We start from the raw sequence: 23974 nt of genomic DNA, 5'->3' as shown, positions 1-23974 counted from the left end.
AGTGGCGCCACCTCCTTATTCATGTTCATTAGTGGGTTAATTAGGGGGTCCTCAGGTGAATTTATGCGTCCAATCGAGAAATTTAAAGCGGAACTCGGACGGTGTGACAGTGCTGTTAAATGCGGCCTCTCCGGCCTGAAGAGCTGACACTCTAGTAAAGGGAGCTGACGAGACGTGTCCCATGAGGAGGTTAGAATGCGGGGTACGCAAAGGGTTAACCCCGTCTCGTAGTTACTGCAGGGACACGTATGTGTGCTGTGTCCACGCCGTGGCGGCAGGACGGTATATGCACAGGGATTAGGCTCCTGGCTCAGCCCTGCTTATACAGGTGTCCTGTGGAAGGAAACCCGGGCACGGATATTTATACGCTCCTCGCACCCACAGACGTACACACCGCTCTCCTGGCGACCCCTGTGTGTACAGAAGCCAGGATCGGCACGGGTGGGCACTGTATACATACACAATGTGATGTGTGGCTGATAACAGAGAGCAGTGGAGAGGACTGTCGTGCAGAAGATTATATGGAGTCTGAATTCGGGGTCCCACAACAATGTTGCTAACACTCGGGGTACAGGAGAATGACGCTGACACTCGGGGTACAGGAGATTGACGCTAACACTCGGGGTACAGGAGAATGACGCTGACACTCGGGGTACAGGAGATTGACGCTAACACTCGGGGTACAGGAGAATGACGCTGATACTCGGGGTACAGAAGAATGACGCTGACACTCAGGGTACAGAAGAATGTCGCTGACACTCAGGGTACAGAAGAATGTTGTTGACACTCGGGGTACAGAAGAATGACGCTGACACTCGGGGTACAGGAGAATGACGCTGATATTCGGGGTACAGAAGAATGACGCTGACACTCGGGGTACAGAAGAATGATGCTGATATTCGGGGTACAGGAGAATGACGCTGATACTCGGGGTACAGGAGAATGACGCTGACACTCGGGGTGCAGGAGAATGACGCTGACACTCGGGGTACAGAAGAATGATGCTGATATTCGGGGTACAGGAGAATGACGCTGATACTCGGGGTACAGGAGAATGACGCTGACACTCGGGGTACAGGAGAATGACGCTGACACTCGGGGTACAGAAGAATGACGCTGACACTCGGGGTACAGAAGAATGACGCTGACACTCGGGGTACAGAAGAATGACGCTGACACTCGGGGTGTAGAAGAATGACGCTGACACTCGGGGTGTAGAAGAATGACGCTGACACTCGGGGTGTAGAAGAATGACGCTGACACTCGGGGTACAGAAGAATGAAGCTGACACTCCTGGTGCAGGAGAATGACGCTGACACTCCTGGTGCAGGAGAATGACGCTGACACTCCGGGTGCAGGAGAATGACGCTGACACTCTGGGTGCAGGAGAATGACGCTGACACTCTGGGTGCAGGAGAATGACGCTGACACTCTGGGTGCAGGAGAATGACGCTGACACTCTGGGTGCAGGAGAATGACGCTGACACTCTGGGTGCAGGAGAATGACGCTGACACTCTGGGTGCAGGAGAATGACGCTGACACTCTGGGTGCAGGAGAATGACGCTGACACTCTGGGTGCAGGAGAATGACGCTGACACTCTGGGTGCAGGAGAATGACGCTGACACTCTGGGTGCAGGAGAATGACGCTGACACTCTGGGTGCAGGAGAATGACGCTGACACTCTGGGTGCAGGAGAATGACGCTGACACTCTGGGTGCAGGAGAATGACGCTGACACTCTGGGTGCAGGAGAATGACGCTGACACTCTGGGTGCAGGAGAATGACGCTGACACTCTGGGTGCAGGAGAATGACGCTGACACTCTGGGTGCAGGAGAATGACGCTGACACTCTGGGTGCAGGAGAATGACGCTGACACTCTGGGTGCAGGAGAATGACGCTGACACTCTGGGTGCAGGAGAATGACGCTGACACTCTGGGTGCAGGAGAATGACGCTGACACTCGGGGTGCAGAAGAATGACGCTGACACTCGGGGTGTAGAAGAATGACGCTGACACTCGGGGTGTAGAAGAATGACGCTGACACTCGGGGTGTAGAAGAATGACGCTGACACTCGGGGTACAGAAGAATGAAGCTGACACTCCTGGTGCAGGAGAATGACGCTGACACTCCTGGTGCAGGAGAATGACGCTGACACTCTGGGTGCAGGAGAATGACGCTGACACTCTGGGTGCAGGAGAATGACGCTGACACTCTGGGTGCAGGAGAATGACGCTGACACTCTGGGTGCAGGAGAATGACGCTGACACTCTGGGTGCAGGAGAATGACGCTGACACTCTGGGTGCAGGAGAATGACGCTGACACTCTGGGTGCAGGAGAATGACGCTGACACTCTGGGTGCAGGAGAATGACGCTGACACTCTGGGTGCAGGAGAATGACGCTGACACTCTGGGTGCAGGAGAATGACGCTGACACTCTGGGTGCAGGAGAATGACGCTGACACTCTGGGTGCAGGAGAATGACGCTGACACTCTGGGTGCAGGAGAATGACGCTGACACTCTGGGTGCAGGAGAATGACGCTGACACTCTGGGTGCAGGAGAATGACGCTGACACTCTGGGTGCAGGAGAATGACGCTGACACTCTGGGTGCAGGAGAATGACGCTGACACTCTGGGTGCAGGAGAATGACGCTGACACTCTGGGTGCAGGAGAATGACGCTGACACTCTGGGTGCAGGAGAATGACGCTGACACTCTGGGTGCAGGAGAATGACGCTGACACTCTGGGTGCAGGAGAATGACGCTGACACTCTGGGTGCAGGAGAATGACGCTGACACTCTGGGTGCAGGAGAATGACGCTGACACTCTGGGTGCAGGAGAATGACGCTGACACTCTGGGTGCAGGAGAATGACGCTGACACTCTGGGTGCAGGAGAATGACGCTGACACTCTGGGTGCAGGAGAATGACGCTGACACTCTGGGTGCAGGAGAATGACGCTGACACTCTGGGTGCAGGAGAATGACGCTGACACTCTGGGTGCAGGAGAATGACGCTGACACTCTGGGTGCAGGAGAATGACGCTGACACTCTGGGTGCAGGAGAATGACGCTGACACTCTGGGTGCAGGAGAATGACGCTGACACTCTGGGTGCAGGAGAATGACGCTGACACTCTGGGTGCAGGAGAATGACGCTGACACTCTGGGTGCAGGAGAATGACGCTGACACTCTGGGTGCAGGAGAATGACGCTGACACTCTGGGTGCAGGAGAATGACGCTGACACTCTGGGTGCAGGAGAATGACGCTGACACTCTGGGTGCAGGAGAATGACGCTGACACTCTGGGTGCAGGAGAATGACGCTGACACTCTGGGTGCAGGAGAATGACGCTGACACTCTGGGTGCAGGAGAATGACGCTGACACTCTGGGTGCAGGAGAATGACGCTGACACTCTGGGTGCAGGAGAATGACGCTGACACTCTGGGTGCAGGAGAATGACGCTGACACTCTGGGTGCAGGAGAATGACGCTGACACTCGGGGTGCAGGAGAATGACGCTGACACTCGGGGTGCAGGAGAATGACGCTGACACTCGGGGTGCAGGAGAATGACGCTGACACTCTGGGTGCAGGAGAATGACGCTGACACTCTGGGTGCAGGAGAATGACGCTGACACTCTGGGTGCAGGAGAATGACGCTGACACTCTGCGTGCAGGAGAATGACGCTGACACTCTGGGTGCAGGAGAATGACGCTGACACTCTGGGTGCAGGAGAATGACGCTGACACTCTGGGTGCAGGAGAATGACGCTGACACTCTGGGTGCAGGAGAATGACGCTGACACTCTGGGTGCAGGAGAATGACGCTGACACTCTGGGTGCAGGAGAATGACGCTGACACTCGGGGTGCAGGAGAATGACGCTGACACTCGGGGTGCAGGAGAATGACGCTGACACTCGGGGTGCAGGATAATCTGAACATTTTAGCCTTACCTGACATAGTACAAGTGATCCTATCATCTACCTCATGGTGGGAGTTGTAGTTTGTTGTTTGCCCCGGGTACTACGATGTGTAGATGTCCATTGATCTGATGGTCGAGGTGGTTGTGACTAGGGTTGAGCGACTTTTACTTTTTTAGGGTCGAGTCGGGTTTCGTGAAACCCGACTATCTCAAAAGTCGAGTCGAGTGAAATCGGCCGATTATGGCGAAAAGTCGGGGAACGACCGAAACACGAAACCCAATGCAAAGTCAATGGGAATTTTTATTTTTTTTTCGCTCTCTCAAGCTGGTGTTACACATTTCAAATCGCTACAGCGCACAAGCGACAAGATGACGATAGGGGTCCACGCCCCTAAGACCTATGTCATCACTCTGCCCACGCTCATTCATTGGCTGAAAAAATGGCGCCAAGCGCGTCATACGAAACGCGACTTTGGCGCGAAAGTCGCGTACCGCATGGCCGACCCCACACAGGGATCGGGTCGGGTTTCATGAAACCCGACTTTGACAAAAGTCGGCGACTTTTGAAAATGAACGATCCGTTTCGCTCAACCCTAGTTGTGACTTGTGCCCCCACTATCACATGGCTCACACCATTGCCCGGTATATAGACTTGCAGAAGATCCCATCATTATTCTGACTGAAAGCAGTTGTAGGATGGCGCCATCTTTTCATCAGATGCGATCCCTGTACACACGCAACGATCACCTATGAAACAAATCCAGTAAAATTACTGATACTTGGTTGTTTGCTTGCAGTGGTCATCTCTAATCCATTTTTAGACGCAGAATGAATAATATTGTGTTTACCTGTTTTATGCTTGCCCGTGAAGGATGTACATTCACTTTCATCCATTTTTTTTTTCTATAAAAATCAACAACCGTTTTGTGTATACAGCTCCTATACAGACCGATGTGTTTCCACGGTTACAGAATGCAATGCGGGTCAGTCACATGTTAGTCTTTCAAATCTCTTCATGCTAAAATACAGTGAGTAAATAATGGGGAGTATTTTTGCGTGGCCAGTTCCCTCAGTGAGTGTGTAACATGGCGCGGGGCGGTAGCCGTGGGCGAGGTACCTGTCTTACACCCCGGCATGTTATATGAAGGTGGGGGGTCCTGGCTGGGCGTGTGGACTTGTGTTATGGGGCGTTACACCTTTGTAGGCCGCATGTTACCGATTACTTTGATTGGCCAGGACCAGATGTTGAGGACTTCAATGAGGGAGACCACCAGTCAAAAATAAACACTTTTTACTTCTGATATCCTGACAAGAAACTGTCTCCCCTCCCACTGTGGGCTAGTCCCAATCATTAACTCTCCCTACTGTCGGGCAAACTACAACACCGTCACTAATAACGTATATATCACAATTCACATTATACTACAGCCATACACACTATGCATCATAACAGTACTCATGTCTTCATGGGGAACGCGGGCAGTATGTCCATCTCCTAACACCTGCGGGATGTCTCCACACCGTCACCATATCTCATATGTAAAAATAAAGTAAATACCAGCGTGTACGGCCTGCGCTCTAATACAGAGACGTCTGTGTAATAGGATATTACTAGCATATAATAAACAATCCTCTCCTCCTGTATATTAGGACGGAGAAATGTGTGAGATAGAAGTGTTATTTTTACACCAGCCTTGGACATAGTTAATTGTTTTATCATGTCTGGCTCAGACACAAGGACATAATTGAGATTTTATAAAACTCTATTGTGCAGAAAGGGTAAATGACCGATTAAAATAACGTACGCAGCTCCAACGCAGAATCTGTTCCTCTACCAGTCACTACAGCCATCAAAATAATTATACAAAATTAGATGATTTACCTTGTTGTATGTGTGTGTGTGTATATATATATATATATATATATATATATATATATATATATATATATATATATATATATATATATATATATATATATATAATATACACACACAGTACAGACCAAAAGTTTGGACACACCTCATTTAAAGATTTTTCTGTATTTTCATGACTATGAAAATTGTACATTCACACTGAAGGCATCAAAACTATGAATTAACACATGTGGAATTATATACTTAACAAAAAATTGTGAAACAATTGAAAGTACGTCTTACATTCTAGGTTCTTCAAAGTAGCCACCTTTTGCTTTTGATGACTGCTTTGCACACTCTTGGCATTCTCTTGATGACCTTCAAGAGGTAGTCACCGGGAATGGTTTTCACTTCACAGGTGTGCCCTGTCAGGTTTAATAAGTGGGTTTTCTTGCCTTATAAATGGGGTTGGGACCATCAGTTGTGTTGTGCAGAAGTCTGGTGGATACACAGCTGATAATCCTACTGAATAGACTGTTAGAATTTGTATTATGGCAAGAAAAAAGCAGCTAAGAAAAACGAGTGGCCATCATTACTTTAAGAAATTAAGGTCAGTCAGTCAGAAAAATTAGGAAAACTTTGAAAGTGTCCCCAAGTGCAGTTGCAAAAACCATCAAGCGCTACAAAGAAACTGGCTCACATGAGGACCGCCCCAGGAAAGGAAGACCAAGAGTCACCTCTGCTTCTGAGGATAAGTTTATCCGAGTCACCAGCCTCAGAAATCGCAGGTTAACAGCAGCTCAGATTAGAGACCAGGTCAATGTGACACAGAGTTCTAGCAGCAGACACATCTCTACAACAACTGTTAAGAGGAGACTTTGTGCAGCAGGCCTTCATGGTAAAATAGCTGCTAGGAAACCACTGCTAAGGACAGGCAACAAGCAGAAGAGACTTGTTTGGGCTAAAGAACACAAGGAATGGACATTAGACCAGTGGAAATCTGTGCTTTGGTCTGATGAGTCCAAATTTGAGATCTTTGGTTCCAACCACTGTGTTTTTGTGCGACGCAGAAAAGGTGAACGGATGAACTCTACATGCCTGGTTCCCACCGTGAAGCATGGAGGAGGAGGTGTGATGGTGTGGGGGTGCTTTGCTGGTGACACTGGGGATTTATTCAAAATTGAAGGCATACTGAACCAGCATGGCTACCACAGCATCTTGCAGCGGCATGCTATTCCATCCGGTTTGCGTTTAGTTGGACCATCATTTATTTTCAACAGGACAATGACCCCAAACACACCTCCAGGCTGTGTAAGGGCTATGTGACCAAGAAGGAGAGTGATGGGGTGCTACGCCAGATGACCTGGCCTCCACAGTCACCAGACCTGAACCCAATCGAGATGGTTTGGGGTGAGCTGGACCGCAGAGTGAAGGCAAAAGGACCAACAAGTGCTAAGCATCTCTGGGAACTCCTTCAAGATTGTTGGAAGACCATTCCCGGTGACTACCTCTTGAAGTTCATCAAGAGAATGCCAAGAGTGTGAAAAGCAGTCATCAAAGCAAAAGGTGGCTACTTAGAAGAACCTAGAACATAAAAAAAAGTGTGAAACAACTGAAAATATGTCTTAAGTATATAATTCCACATGTGTTAATTCATAGTTGTGATGCCTTCAGTGTGAACTTACAATTTTCATAGTCATGAGAATACAGAAAAATGTTTAATTGAGAAGGTGTGTCCAAACTTTTGGTCTGTACTGTGTGCATGTGTGTATGTGTGTGTATATATATATATATATATATATATATATATATATATATATATATATATATATATATATATATATATATATATATATATATATATATATATATTTGGCTCCCTCGGCTACGTACTGAGGTGGACACGGGTACACTGTCTCTCTAAATTGCCCGTTGGTTTATTCTTTATGCAGCATAAACCAACGTGAACCAAAAAATGACAGCCATCCGGGCAATATAAGAAGACAAAACAGTATGGTATCTCAGTCTCTGCAGTTTCGGGGATCCACTCAGGGTTAGCAAAACCTCCTGGTTCAGTTGAGCTGCAGGATTAATACTTTCCTGGAGTTCCTCTCTCCTCACATAGCTGGAGGCCAGCTATTTAAGCGCCACACCACTCCCTTGGGTGGAGATAAGGTGAACAACCTCCCAACCGCTCTATGGTTGTCCACAAATGAACCACAAATTAGCTGTTAACCCCTCACAGCACTTAATTATTATTATATAATAATAATTTATTAATTATTATTATATATAAATATATATATATATATATATTTTTTTTTTTCAAATTACCAAAGCCAAAAAATTCCCCAAAATCATTGAGTGACTGACTAATTTCAGCGATGTGTAACTTGCTGGGCTGCTTACTTCAGTTTTGACAAAATCAGTGTTTTATGAGCAGGAGATTATCACAAACAATCTAGTAAACCTGCTGCCATGTATTCTTCCATATGTATGAGCTCTGTATAACCCCTTTCCCACCGTTGATTGGCAGCTTTCTGCCTATGCACAGTGTACACACAAAGCAGCCATTCAGGCTTGTGAGTGGAGTTATACACAGCTTAGCATTTAGAGAACTGCTATATCTGTAATAGATAAAACTATGATTTTATCAAAACTGCAGCAAACGGCCCAATAACAGATACATCACTGAAATTAGAGTTTCTGCCCCTATAATACACTGGTAACAGATTCCCTTTAATGGTTTTATGAAAGGAACTCCCCATGTAAGACGATTAGTGATCCTCCAGTACCCATCAGTGATCTATCCTTTATTATGACGGAACCTTGTTAGAATGTTCCGTCATCACATGATTCCGAGGCCAAAATCAGCTGCTCCTTTTACTTTCATCCGCCATTGAAGAAGAAATGTAGTAGTATATTGACAGTTCATGTCCAACCCTGTTCTTGACCACCTTGTGGAGACCGCCAGGATTCCTAGGGAAAGTAAGTTCTGCTTATTCGCTCTTCTAGAAGAAGTAAGCCGGCTCTCAAGCATTGCCACATGGCTATGTACCGCCTGTGTCTACCTTCCTAGCAATGTGCCCTAATTAAAGCTCATGATGTAGCCGATCGATGGCCACAAAGGACATTTGACAATATATATTGATTAAAAGCGGGAGGGAGTAAAGCGTCCGGGAAGCCTTTACCCGACAGAAGTGTCGTACATTCGAGTGCACACACCAAAAACAAAGGGGACCGGCCAGTTGTGCCCCCAACCTCTTCTAACCGGACCTCTAAGTTATAGCAGCCATATTTGGAAACTATAGAAATAGCTTTTAGTCACAGAGTCACCCAAGAAATGTGCGGCCCCTACTCTCCTCTACTCCTCACTGATCACAAAGCTCCTACACGTGGACAACAGGGTTAATAAAACAGATGGGTCCGTCCACAAGGAGTCAATGGGTGGAGAAAGCCGGGGCCATACGTTTCTATGAAGCTTGGGTGACTCTGCAACTAAATGATTGTTCCAGAGTCTGCAGTTCTTGGACCCATCTCCAAGTGTCGGGAGCATTCGTGACGAAAACCTGTGCACCGTCTATAGAGCTATAAACGAATTATCTCGGAAACCTGACCGTCGTTTTAATTTTTATTTCATAAATCAATAGTACACATGAAAATAAACAACTTTGTAATATATCTTATCAGAGAAATCGGCTTCTTTCTCTGCCAAAATTGATCGGCCGTTATCAAAATTCTCAATTCTGAGGTAAAAATCTGTATTCGGCGAAGACAGACTTCCCCATTACTGAGATAAGAGATGGCAGTTGCTATGGATACAGTTCTCTCTCAGTAAAGGGGAAGTCTGTCTTCCCTGAATACAGATTTTACCTCAGAACTGAGAATTGTGATAATTACCGATCAATTTTGGCAGAGAAAGAAGCCGATTTCTCTGATAAGATATATTACAAAGTTGTTTAATTTCATGTGTACTATTGATATATGAAATAAAAATAAAAAACGACTATCGCTCTTTAACCTCGATCATGGGTTCCGGCAGGAATGTTAGATGTCCTCTTGTTGTGGCGGGGCGCCGCCGGTGGCCTTCACTCAAATCTGTGTAGGAAGTTGGGAAATTGTAGTTTCCCTGGATTCTTATTGCAGCTGCTTATTTTGCTCGTTTCTTAGGATTTACCATGCGGGAGTGTATGCGTGAATTAAAGGGACCCTACAATATTTCAGATGGGTGCTGCGGAATATGTTAGCGCTATATAAAAATAAAGATTATTATTATAGATGGGTAGCAATTAGGATGGGTGAAACTTTCTGATATGCAGCCTGTCCTGAGTCATATTTAGGACATAGCCACTATCACACTTTACGTGCCCATATATATTGCTTTTTTGGGTCATATGGGATCCACACCGATCCTATGAATGAAGGGAACCACAGTGCTCCCCTGACCATCTGGATGTGCACAGAACTGCAGCCCACCCCATCCATTCGAATAGACATGCCCTACAGGGAAATCCTTCCTTTTCAGGATCCATCGCATATTCTAGTGCTCCAACATCAGTGGGGTCAATCGGGGACGTTAATAAGCATGTGTGGTCCATGCAAGGTGCCCTAGGAATTGAGATAAATGAGGGAACTCCAATTTTTTGTCTACACTCTACTTATAGGGTCCTTTGCATTAAGTCCTCCCTCGGACTAGGAATTTCCTCATTTATCCCCATTAACCCCTCTCTTTATTGAGATATAGACTTGGGGGGCAATTCCTGTAAAGACTACAGGCATTAGAAGGGGTGCAGAAGAAAAGTGGCCCAGTACATGGAAAAACATGGCGCATGTACCAACCATGGCAGTTTTGGACATATTTAATTTGTTTAGATGCGTGTATTGAAGAAGGTGCCTGCTTATATATCTATTTTCCTTATGGAGGACCCCTCACATATTGCACGGAGCTGTTGACTCTTTGGTGGTCCTTGTGCATCTGTGTTGGCCAGTTAGTGTGAGGAGAGACAGGTTGAAAAAATGGGTGACCTTCTCTATGAACCCCCTCTTTACCGCCTTTGGCAGCTGACCCTTGAAAAAGTGGACCCCCAACTTTATCACATAAGCCCCTAATGGGATTAGGACATTTTGATATGGTTGCCAATTTCTGTTGGCCTGCTGCTCCCTATCCTAGCTATACCATGAAAGCTTTGTCCCCCACCTTACGTCAAGTGTCCCCATCGATGGGTGTGACAGCTGCCTGGTGGGGACAAACAGACGTCATCCTGGCTGTGTACCTAGGTCCGCAGCTCCCTGTACATCACCTTTCCATATTTTTCTTATTTCCATCTCATCTGATGCCGCAGTGTCTTCATGAATAAAAGTGGATTGGTCACTTTCCCTACAAGATCAACACACTCCTCCACTGAGATGTTCTGTGGAGACCTAGATTTTTCTACTAACTTTCAGCCTGTGACTTATTATTTCTGCTGCTGAGGACAAGTGGCTGCTACTCTCACATTTGCTACGTGAATGTATAGGTCACTGCCACCTACACAATCAGTACATTCCTCTCCTAAAAATACTCTGCTAGGGGCCCAAGTCCTTCTACCAGCTATCTCTCTTTACATCTCAAATTTCCTTCCTCGCGTCATCATAACCCAGACTATTCAGAAGTAGCTCTAGCCTTACAACATCATCATCGCAGGTGGTCAAGTCACTTCCTACAACATTATCAGCATATCACCATTGCACTCATCTTTAGATACTCTGTGCTGCTGTTCTTCTGCCTTTTCTCCTTCGACTGTTCCTCATCGTCCTACCACTTGTCTCCATTCTCCATCTTAAATCATTACGTGCTTCCTTGTGTTTTCCACCCTCATCTCATGCGTACTGCCTCCTGCAAGATCAGCACACTCTTCTGCTGCTGTGAGACTTTTGTCTCCCTTAATCAGCCTGTCTAAGGCTACGTTCACACTAGCGTTGTGCGCCGCTGTGTTGGCGACGCAACTCACAACGCACGCAAAAACGCACGCAAAAACGCGTTTAGCGACGCATGCGTCGGTTTTTGCCGAAATTTGGACTCAAGAAAAATGCAACTTGTTGCGTTTTCTTGGTCCGACGCTATCGGCAAAAAAGACGCATGCGTCGCACAACGCAACAAAAAAAAACGCATGCGTCCCCCATGTTAAATATAGGGGCGCATGACGCATGCGTTGCCGCTGCGTCGCCCGACGCAAACGAGCATAACGCTAGTGTGAACGTTACCTAAATGTTGTCTTCATTTTCTTTCTTGCGTTTTTATCACCTGCTTTATTCTTTTCACTAACCTTAGATTATGAGAAGGTCACTGCCTCCTGCAGGTTTCAGCACAATCTTCTGCTGCTGTAGGACTTTGTCACTTGGTGGAGAAGTCTTTAACCAACATGTCCGTGTTCTCCTTGTTGCACCCTTACTAGATGCTTCCCTTTTTTCACAAAGATCATCTCATAAGTAGGTTACTGCCACCTGCATAATCAGCAAACTCTTCTACTAGCCCCCTTTAACATAGGCCAAACAGTCTAACGTGTATGGGAGCCCCCGGACAATTGATTGCTGGGGAACATATGGATCTGGCATGTCTGATTTTTGACTGCTGATCGTATTGTCTCCCGGAGATAAGCCACTGCCAGACAAGTGTAGTCATGGTGTAATTAGATGGATTCCTTCTTGAAGAGCACGAGTATTGTATAATGTGAACTGTGCTATCTGTTATTGGTGATAATTTTGTGTATTGCCCGACAGTAGGAAGAGTTAGAGTTCATGATTGGAACTAGCCCAGAGTGGGAGGGGTAAGCTGAAGGGACATAGACTGTTTCCTGTCAGGACATCAGATAGGGCCCAGTGTGCATCTGAAACAGATCTAAGGTCTGGACAGTAAGCAGTGCCGCATGACGTTGGTGTTCCAAAGCGAGAGGAGACCAGGACGGCAGTTAGCGTGAACCAGAGTAAAAGAAAACCGTCAGGAAGAAGGAGTGATCAATCAGAGATGAGTCCTGGGAGAGGAATCCTAGCAGTAGAATCATAGAATATTAGAGTTGGAAGGGACTTCCATGGTCATCTTGTCCAACACCCTGCTCAATGTAGGATTCACTAAGCCATCTCAGACAGATGTCCGTCCAGCCTCTATTTGAAGACTTCCTTTGAACTCTGGTAATGGACCAAGACGGGACAGAGAACATGAGACGAAGAGCGTACTCTGGGCGGGAGTTCCAGAGCATCAGTAGCAGAGAAGCTAAGTAAGGGCCATACTGGCAGCATAGTTCTCTTGAGGGAAAAGAAGGCACAGAACCGCGGGTTGAGAATAGGACCCTCACTAACTGGACCCTAGTGCTGAGCTGGGCTGTGGTGAAGGAAAATGATACTGGAGATGTAACGAGGAAGGGATTGATGCTGTGTGTGAAAATGCTCCGCATTGTGAAGGAAATGTTCATCAAGTTGTGTACCCGCCACCTACTGTATGGAATCCCCGCCAAGTTATCGTTAAGTGAACAGTTTATTTTCGACTGGTGGTTTCCCTCATTGAAGTCCTCAACATCTGGTCCTGGCCAACCAAAGTCATCGGTAACAGGCCGCCTGCAACGGCGTAGCACATGTCCACACACCCAACCAAGAACCCCACCTTCATGTAACGTGCCAGGGTGTAAGAGATGGGTACCTCGTCCACACCTACCGCCCCACACCACCACATTACAATGGCTCTCCCGTAGAGGACACCTCGGACTAATGAGCACTCCTATGTATAAGAGAATCGGCCCAAAAGACTCCCGGCTGAAGGATCAACCGAGGCATCGATTAGCAATCTAATGTGTATGGCCAACCTTAATAAGATTTTTCTCTACTCACGATCAGTCTGAGACCTACATCTTATCTCTGTTCCCCTCCTTGCATCTTTATCACATGTTTTCTTCTTTTCAATAACCTCAACCCATGACTAGGTCATTGCATCCCTCAAGATCAACACACTCTTCTGCTTCTGTAAGCCTTTGCTTCCTCCACCTTCAGTCTGTCACTTAACCTATTGTATCTGTTCCCATCCATGCATTTTTATCCCATGCTTTCTTATTTTCTCTTAACCTCAATTTGTGAGTAGGTCACTGCCTCCTGCATATTCAGCAGCCTCTGCTACTGCTGTAAGGCTTTTCTCAACCTAGTATCATTCTGTGACCTGTTCTCTCCCTTCTTCTCCTTTCATCTTTATCACATAAATCATTTTTCTCACTAATTTCATAAGTAGGTCACTGTCTTCCTCAAGATCAGTACACCCATCTGCTGCTGTCAGACTTTTCTCTACTTTGTATAGGTTTACTTTTCTTTCGTCTTTATCTCACGCTTCCTTCTTTTTCACTTATTTCATTTTATGAGTAGGTCACTGTATCCCACATGATTAGCACACTCTTCTACTACTGTAAGACTTTTCCTCTCTCAGTATCGACTTATTCTCCTTGCGTATTTATCCCACTTTTCCTTTTACTCCCTTATTTCATTTTATGAGTAGCTCACTGTATCCCACAAGATCAGAACACTCTTCTATTCCTGTCGATCTTTTTTTTTCCCTCTCTTTATCAATATATTCTCCATGCATCATTATCACACCCTCCCTTCTTTTTGCTAATATCATTTCACGATTAGGTCACTGCCTGCCACAACATCAACTCACTCTTCTTCCGCGGTCATCATTTCCATTTCCCACTAACATACAAATGCTTTTTCTAAGTACACATTAGCTTAACCTGATGAAACACCGCCTTAGCACGGCCCCTCTATGCTGCACCCGGACTGTGCGCCATCACATCGGTTTTTCCTGTTTTAATTCCTCTTTATGGCGCAAGGCTCCAGAGTTCATGTGAATTTCCGAAACACAAGCTCCTATTAAAAATAACACTTTCACTTCCCCATGCTGCTGCTGTCTGTACGACACCCCCCGGGGTAAATGTATATTGATTGACACTTCTAGCGTTATGTGATGGGAACTTATAATAAGCTGCGGACCCCACTAACCTGGACCCTTCTGTACGGGAGGAGACAGGTGGATTAGGGGAATCCTATAACATTTATACAGGACAACCTGCAAATCCTATTACCTTCGTAATTTTCTTGTGTCACTGAGACTCTTCCCTCCTCTCGAAATCCCTTGTCTCTGACGCAGACCAATTATCCGTCTCGTTGTCTGCTCGGGTGACTGCCGCGGCCGGTTATCTTTGGGGCAGTATGGCCGGTGCCCGGTAACCCTTCCTTTCTGGGCTCTGTGGATGCCATTTGGGATTTGTGCTTCCACCGAAGGAGAGCAGCGGAGCAGAATAATCTGGTGCTCATGATCTAGTCTGAGCGATGGCACGGGAAAGAAATCTTTTCGAAAAAGTAGAGCTGAATTTGGCAACCAACCCGATGGAACATGTCATTGTGAAAGTGGGAGTTGGCGTAAGAAATGTGCGCAAACATCTGATTGGTCAAAGTGGGTAAGACTGGCTGATTTATGATGTATGTGTTTTTACTGTAAGAGCAGTGAAACTATGGAACTGAAGTGATGGTCGAATTGTGAAATTATTTCACATGGCACCTGGTTGTCTTGTGTTTTATTTCAAGCTTACTATGTCTAACTTTGGAAAAGGCGTAACTATTGGGCAGGCGGAGATTCCCGTCTTGACTGTGATTATGGAACCCAAAGGGGCAGAGATAGCTGAAGGCCCTGTTATATGTTCTACATTGGGGACCTTGAAGATTTGAATTTTGTCTATGACTATATGTGACCCCATTATACCCAATTATTATACCCCAGAGCTGCACTCACTATTCTGCTGGTGCAGTCACTGTGTACATACATTACATTACTGATCCTGAGTTACATCCTGTATTATACCCCAGAGCTGCACTCACTATTCTGCTGGTGCAGTCACTGTGTACATACATTACATTACTGATCCTGAGTTACATCCTGTATTATACTCCAGAGCTGCACTCACTATTCTGCTGCTGCAGTCTCTGTGTACATGCATTACATTACTGATCCTGAGTTACATCCTGTATTATACCCCAGAGCTGCACTCACTATTCTGCTGGTGCAGTCACTGTGTACATACATTACATTACTGATCCTGAGTTACATCCTGTATTATACCCCAGAGCTGCACTCACTATTCTGCTGGTGCAGTCACTGTGTACATACATTACATTACTGATCCTGAGTTACATCCTGTATTATACCCCAGAGCTGCACTCACTATTCTGCTGGTGCAGTCACTGTGTACATTGTTATGAACTGGTGATTCAGAACCACAATGGACCTAGTGGTTAAGAGCACACAAGGTGACCTGAAACTTACTAATAACATAGGACGAGCTCTGAGACGTGGGAACTCTGCTGACCGCAATCCCTAATCCGATCATACCACACTAGAGGTAGCCGTGGAGCGCTCCTGACCAGACTTAAGGTACCTTCACACATAACGATATTGTTAACGATATCGTTGCTTTTTGTGACATAGCAACGATATCATTAATAAAATCGTTATGTGTGACAGCGACCAACGATCAGGCCCCTGCTGGGAGATCGTTGGTCGCTGAACAAAGTCCAGAACTTTATTTCGTAGCTGGATCTCCCGTGGACATCGCTGGATCGGCGTGTGTGACACCGATCCAGCGATGTCTTCACTGGTAACCAGGGTAAACATCGGGTAACTAAGCGCAGGGCTGCGCTTAGTAACCCGATGTTTACCCTGGTTACCTTCCTAAAAGTAAAAAAAAACAAACAGTACATACTTACCTACCGCTGTCTGTCCTCCAGCGCTGTGCTCTGCTCTCCTCCTGTACTGGCTGTGAGCGTCGGTCAGCCGGAAAGCAGAGCGGTGACGTCACCGCTCTGCTTTCCGGCCGCTGTGCTCACAGCCAGTACAGGAGGAGTGCAGAGAAGCAGAGCGCCGGGGACAGACAGCGGTAGGTAAGTATGTAGTGTTTGTTTTTTTTACTTTTAGGAAGGTAACCAGGGTAAACATCGGGTTACTAAGCACGGCCCTTCGCTTAGTTACCCGATGTTTACCCTGGTTACCGGCATCGTTGGTCGCTGGAGAGCGGTCTGTGTGACAGCTCTCCAGCGACCAAACAGCGACGCTGCAGCGATCCGGATCGTTGTCGGTATCGCTGCAGCGTCGCTTAATGTGAAGGGGCCTTTAGGCACCTCGGGCACAGCCTGAGAAACTAGCTAGCCCTGGAGATAGAAAGATAAGCCTACCTTGCCTCAGAGAAATTCCCCAAAGGAAAAGGCAGCCCCCCACATATAATGACTGTGAGTAAAGATGAAAATACAAACACAGAGATGAAATAGATTTTAGCAAAGTGAGGCCCGACTTACTGAATAGACCGAGGATAGGAAAGATAGCTTTGCAGTCAGCACAAAAACCTACAAATAACCACGCAGAGGGCGCAAAAAGACCCTCCGCACCGACTAACGGTACGGAGGTGCTCCCTCTGCGTCTCAGAGCTTCCAGCAAGCAAGAAAAACCAATATAACAAGCTGGACAGAAAAAATAGCAAACAAAAGTAACACCAGCAAAACTTAGCTTATGCAGGGTAGACAGGCCACAAGAACAATCCAGGAGAGAACAAGACCAACACTGGAATATTGACTGGAGGCCAGGAACAAAGAACTAGGTGGAGTTAAATAGAGCAGCACCTAACGACTTAACCTCGTCACCTGAGGAAGGAAACTCAGAAGCCGCAGCCCCACTCACATCCACCAAAGGAAGCTCATAGACAGAACCAGCCGAAGTACCACTCATGACCACAGGAGGGAGCTTGACCACAGAATTCACAACAGTACATACATTACATTACTGATCCTGAGTTACATCCTGTATTATACCCCAGAGCTGCACTCACTATTCTGCTGGTGCAGTCACTGTGTACATACATTACATTACTGATCCTGTACTGATCCTGAGTTACATCCTGTATTTTACCCCAGAGCTGCACTCACTATTCTGCTGGTGCAGTCACTGTGTACATACATTACATTACTGATCCTGAGTTACATCCTGTATTATACCCCAGAGCTACACTCACTATTCTGCTGCTGCAGTCACTGTGTACGTACATTACATTACTGATCCTGAGTTACATCCTGTATTATACTCCAGAGCTGCACGCACTATTCTGCTGGTGCAGTCACTGAGTACATATATTACATTACTGATCCTGAGTTACATCCTGTATTATACCCCAGAGCTGCACTCACTATTCTGCTGGTGCAGTCACTGTGTACGTACATTACATTACTGATCCTGAGTTACATCCTGTATTATACCCCAGAGCTGCACTCACTATTCTGCTGGTGCAATCACTGTGTACATACATTACATTACTGATCCTGAGTTACATCCTGTATTATACCCCAGAGCTGCACTCACTATTCTGCTGGTGGAGACATTGTGGACTATCTTTTTGCTGTACTCTAATTCTCATTATTCCTAAATCCTCATCATACAGTTATGACATTATGGTTCCAATCTCGGCAGACCCTTGCACACGTGTATATTCTGGTCGGCTGAATTAACCACATGTCAGATCTATATTGGTTTTTTTACTTCTGTTTCTAGACTGAAATTATTTTGGTAGTTAAACAATCGTCACATTCACCGTTTCCTGCGTCGCAAGATCATGGGAGACCGTCACAACAACAAGGTCGCCGTGTCCTTATGTCAACACTGTGATTTGTCGGATGTAATCTATCACACGGTTAATTATTAGGCTGCTGATAATTCATCAATGTGAAGTAATGTATGTGCTCTATACACATCCCAGCACTATGGAGACCGGGGGAGGGGGCAAAGCGCACTAGTCTTCATCATCATCATCATCAACATCCCAAAGACGGGGAATCGTTACACCAACTTTCATCTACGTTGACACTTTGTGGCCACTGTGCATTTGATTACTCTTGATAAAATGCATTCTCTAACCCAAGAATGTGAGGTACAGACACCTCAGAGCAGAACTTGCTCCCTGCCGGGCAATGCAGAGCTGTGTGTACACAGTGACTGCACCAGCAGAATAGTGAGTGCAGCTCTGGAGTATAATACAGGATGTAACTCAGGATCAGTAATGTAATGTATGTACACAGTAACTGCACCAGCAGAATAGTGAGTGCAGCTCTGGGGTATAATGCAGGATGTAACTCAGGATCAGTAATGTAATGTATGTACACATTGACTGCACCAGCAGAATAGTGAGTGCAGCTCTGGGGTATAATACAGGATGTAACTCAGGATCAGTAATGTAATGTATGTACACAGTGATTGCACCAGCAGAATAGTGAGTGCAGCTCTGGGGTATAATACAGGATGTAACTCAGGATCAGTAATGTAATGTATGTACACAGTGACTGCACCAGCAGAATAGTGAGTGCAGCTCTGGGGTATAATACAGGATGTAACTCAGGATCAATACAGGATCAGTAATGTAATGTATGTACACAGTGACTGCACCAGCAGAATAGTGAGTGCAGTTCTGGGGTATAATACAAGATGTAACTCAGGATCAGTAATGTAATGTATGTACACAGTGACTGCACCAGCAGAATAGTGAGTGCAGCTCTGGAGTATAATACAGGATGTAACTCAGGATCAGTAATGTATGTACACAGTGATTGCATCAGCAGAATAGTGAGTGCAGCTCTGGAGTACAATACAGGATGTAACTCAGGTGTTGTGAATTCTGTTATCGAACTCCCTCCTGTGGTCATGAATGGTACTTCGGCGAGTTCTGTCCATGGACTCCCTCTGGTGGCTGTGAGTGGAGCTGCTGCTTCTGAGGTTCCTTCCACAGGTGACTTAGTTTATTCTTTGGCTGGCTGCTCTATTTAACTCCACTCAGATCGTTACTCCATGCCAGCTGTCAATGTTCTTGTACTGGTTCAGTTCGCTCTTGGATCTTTCTGGTGACCTGCCTACTGCAGCAGAAGCTAAGTCCCTGCTAGTTAATTATTTGTTCATTGTTTTCTTGTCCAGCTTGCTATCATGATTTTGCCTTGCTAGCTGGAAGCTCTGGGATGCAGAGTGGCACCTCCGCACCGTGAGTCGGTGCGGAGGTCTTTTTGCACACTCTGTGTGGTCTTTGTAGTTTTTTGTGCTGACCGCAAAGATACCTTTCCTATCCTCAGTCTGTTTAGTAAGTCTGGCCTCCTTTGCTGAAACCTGTTTCATTTCTGTGTTTGTGACTTTCATCTTAACTCACAGTCAATATATGTGGGGGGCTGCCTTTTTCTTTGGGGAATTTCTCTGAGGCAAGGTAGGCTTTATTTTCTATCTCTAGGGCTAGTTAGCTCTTAGGCTGTGAAGAGGCGTCTAGGCAGAGTTAGGTACGCTCCACGGCTATTTCTAGTGTGTGTGATAGGATTAGGGGTTGCGGTCAGCAGAGCTCCCACTTCCCAGAGCTTGTCCTGTGTTAGTTTAACCATCAGGTCGTTCCGGGTGCTCCTAACCACCAGGTCCATAACACTCAGGATCAGTAATGTAATGTATGTACACAGTGACTGCAGCAGCAGAATAGTGAGTGCAGCTCTGGGGTATAATACAGGATGTAACTCAGGATCAGTAATGTAATGTATGTACACAGTGACTGCACCAGCAGAATAGTGAGTGCAGCTCTGGAGTATAATACAAGATGTAACTCAGGATCAGTAATGTAATGCATGTACACAGTGACTGCACCAACAGAATAGTGAGTGCAGCTCTGGGTTATAATACAGGATGTAACTCCGGATCAGTACAGGATCAGTAATGTATGTACACAGTGACTGCACCAGCAGAATAGTGAGTGCAGCTCTGGGGTATAATACAGGATGTAACTCAGGATCAGTAATATAATGTAATGTATGTACACAGTGACTGCACCATCAGAATAGTGAGTGCAGCTCTGGGGTATAATACAGGATGTAACTCTGGATCAGTAATGTAACTTATGTACACAGTGACTGCACCAGCAGAATAGTGAGTGCAGCTCTGGGGTATAATACAGGATGTAACTCAGGATCAGTAATATAATGTAATGTATGTACACAGTGAATGCACCAGCAGAATAGTGAGTGCAGCTCTGGGGTATAATACAGGATGTAACTCAGGATCAGTAATGTAATGTATGTACACAGTGACTGCACCAGCAGAATAGTGAGTGCAGCTGTGGAGTATAATACAGGATGTAACTCGGGATCAGTTCAGGATCACATGTGGAAATGCCTTCATATGGTGCCATCAGTATACCGCTTCCCTATTGTGGATCTCCTAGTAATCAGCTGATCAACGTGATTGTTACAGATCTGAAAAGTTGCAGTTTCCTTTTTTTTTTCTTTTGCAGAGGCCTCTAGAGGAGACTTGTGGTATTACATGTCACACATGGTTGTACAGAGTCCCCTGCAATCTGCTCAGTGCAGGGGTTAATGATTTTCTCCCTTTCTGTAGTGTCCATCACTAGCGCTGATCGCAGGGACATGGCTGACACCCCGGGTTCTCTAGTTGGTGAATCTCCCCTATATTTTTCAGCACAGCTAAACACAATCTATTGCTCCCTGTTATCAACCACTTTGGGCTCGGGGGAGGGGAACTGTAGTGCTGCACAGTTGGATGAATATTTGTACAAATTACATCCACTTTTGTGGGGCCTTCCGATAATCCGGGACGTTTGCTAATCCGGCAGCTGTCGGGTCCCATTGATGGCAGATTACAGGGATTTGGTCCAGATGTTCACGCACAGCCGGCGTCAGAGGGATTCATTCAGGTTTTAGCTTAGTGTGTGTTGTCATACGTGATGTCAGCGCGGCGTCCCGAGCCGCCCACCCGGGTGACGATCATCTGTCGAATTATCAGCTGCAATCTGCTCCCTGACAGCGGAGATTACCAGGCGCAGAGCGAACAGGAGAGCGGAGCCATGTGCTCTGCGCTGGGACACTAACACACAGGAACAAAGCCTCAGCGAGGGGCAGCGTCGCTACAGGCCATGGGTATCTATACATAGAATGCTGAGACTTGTAGTTCCTCCCAGCTGCCAGATACTGAATACTGTAATAACGCTGGGACTTGTAGTTCCCCGTCATTGGCAAACTGACTGTGGACATATTGCTGGGACTTATAGTCCTACAGCAGCTGCGACACAGCGACTGTACCTGCTAGTACCGGGATCTGTAGTTCCTCTTCAGATAATGACGCTGGGGCTTGTAGTTCCACATCAGACGGTGGCCAAGTCATAGACTAAAACAACATCTGAAAAGACACATATTAATGCACAATACAGCCCAGAAAAAATGCCATAGATAAGACAGGTGACGTGAAGCTTTATTACCATTATGTAAGAGAGATAAACAGTTATGTCCATAAATATTGGAAGTGTTCTGGGGGTCTGTATGTGGGGGAGACAGGGCAGAAACTGAGAACAAGGATGAATTCTCATCGCCACGCAATAAGAGAAAAAAGAATGGATCTACCCGTGGCAATACATTTCTGTCTCCCCAATCATAACATTATGGACATGAAAATACTTGTATTAAAAGGTAACTTCAAATCTCAGAGAGACAGAAGAGTCTGGGAATATAAACTGATGACGACCTTTGACAGTCTCAGTGCAGGAATGAATGTGTCGCATGGATTTGTCTTTTTACATTAACTAAGGAATTTGCTCCTCAGACCTTGTGGGGTCATCATAACAGAACCAGACCCCAATCAGAGGACAATAAAGCATTCACACTCCTTATCTATGAACTGTTCCAATATTCATGGACATAACTGTTTATCACTCACATAGTGGTAGTTCTGCTTCACGTCACCTGTCTTATCTATGGCATTTTTCTGGGCTGTGTTGTGTATAAATATGTGATTCTTCAGAATTTCTTTTAGTCTTTGCCCGATGAAGAGACCTGTGTAGTCTGGAAAGCTTGCAATCTGTTACCATCTTTTCAGTTAGCCATTAACAGGTATCAACCACTGAGGACTCTCAATTCTACATATTTAGTTACTGCTGGAAGTTGTAGTTCCACATACGCTTCCGAGCAGTCACTGACCATATCATTCTGGGATCTGTAGATCCACAGCAGCTGTGACGTGTAGTCGTTCAACAGCTGCAGAGTGACAAATGACAGAAACATGCTGGGACTTGTAGTTCCTAACCAGCTGCTAAGGAGTGACTAATCAAATATGCTGCTGGGGCTCAGCTGCAAGGCAATGGTCAAAACAAATAATTCCATGTGCTGTAGTGTCATGTCAGTGTTGATGGATTTATTGCTGGAACTTGTAGTTCTACCCAAGATGCCAACCGGTCATTCACCAAACACTGGGACTTGTGGTTCTTCTACACCAGCTCAAATATTGCTGCCTGACGTAATACTGTGACTTGTGGTTTCTTATCCACTTCTGGCTGACATAGTGCTGGGACTTGTAGTTCCACTTCATCTACTGAACAGTGGCTGACCTTGTACTGGGACTAGTAGTTCCACAATCAGCTATTAAACAATGGCCGACCTAGTGCTGAGACTTGTAGTTCCACTTCAGCTGACAAACAATGGCTGACCCACTTCTGGGGTTTCTGGTTCCACATCCGCTTTGTAGCAGCAATAGACATGCTGCTGGGATTTGTAGTCCGCCTCGTGCTCCCAGCTGCAGTCGCTCACTTGCCCAGTAATAGAGGAGCCCTGATTTCCCTGGCTCATCAATCTAGTGAATGAATCCACTGTTATTCCTCGACTGTCCCCTCTTTTAACCTTTGTCCCCCTTCTCTCGCCCTAATCCTCCCCTCCCGGCACAGCTGCCCCATTGACGTGAGCGCCCGCTCCAGATGTGCAGCATTTAGTAAAGCTGCTGCGCTCCTCCCCACAGCCCCGGAGCGAGGGGTGACTGATCTCATTTCCCAAATGGCAAGTGCGTGGAAAAAAACCCCGGAGACCGTGCGCCTTTATCCCCAGCAATCTGCCGCCAGGATTACCGTCCGCTTTCCAGTAAAGAAACCGCCGATTGCAACTGCGAAGGAGAGAAAATTAATGTTTTCTGCCGTTCAGCATTCAGGAAAAGCTGGGTGACAACCAACAAAGTCACAGATGCAGAGTTGTCACACAGCTTTCCTAGAATCCAGAATGGTAAACCAGCCTAGTAGAGAGATGTCGCTGCAGATGAACGTGGGTTTGCCTTTCAGGATTCTAGGAAA

At 46.3% G+C, this 23974-nt stretch overlaps 2 protein-coding genes across 5 annotated transcripts in view; both read left to right on the top strand.

The window, feature by feature from the left end:
• The window catches only part of SLC44A2 (solute carrier family 44 member 2 (CTL2 blood group)), a 1192885-nt gene that overhangs the window by 908499 nt on the left and 260412 nt on the right, over window positions 1–23974 (top strand). The gene's annotated exons all lie outside the window — the stretch shown is intronic.
• The window catches only part of PDE4A (phosphodiesterase 4A), a 357662-nt gene that overhangs the window by 242070 nt on the left and 91618 nt on the right, over window positions 1–23974 (top strand). The gene's annotated exons all lie outside the window — the stretch shown is intronic.

The sequence above is a fragment of the Ranitomeya imitator genome, chromosome 4 (genome assembly GCF_032444005.1).
Source record: "Ranitomeya imitator isolate aRanImi1 chromosome 4, aRanImi1.pri, whole genome shotgun sequence".
Lineage (NCBI taxonomy): Eukaryota > Metazoa > Chordata > Amphibia > Anura > Dendrobatidae > Ranitomeya > Ranitomeya imitator.
The sequence above is the reverse complement of the archived record's forward strand: the minus strand, read 5'-3'. Positions and strand labels throughout refer to the sequence as shown.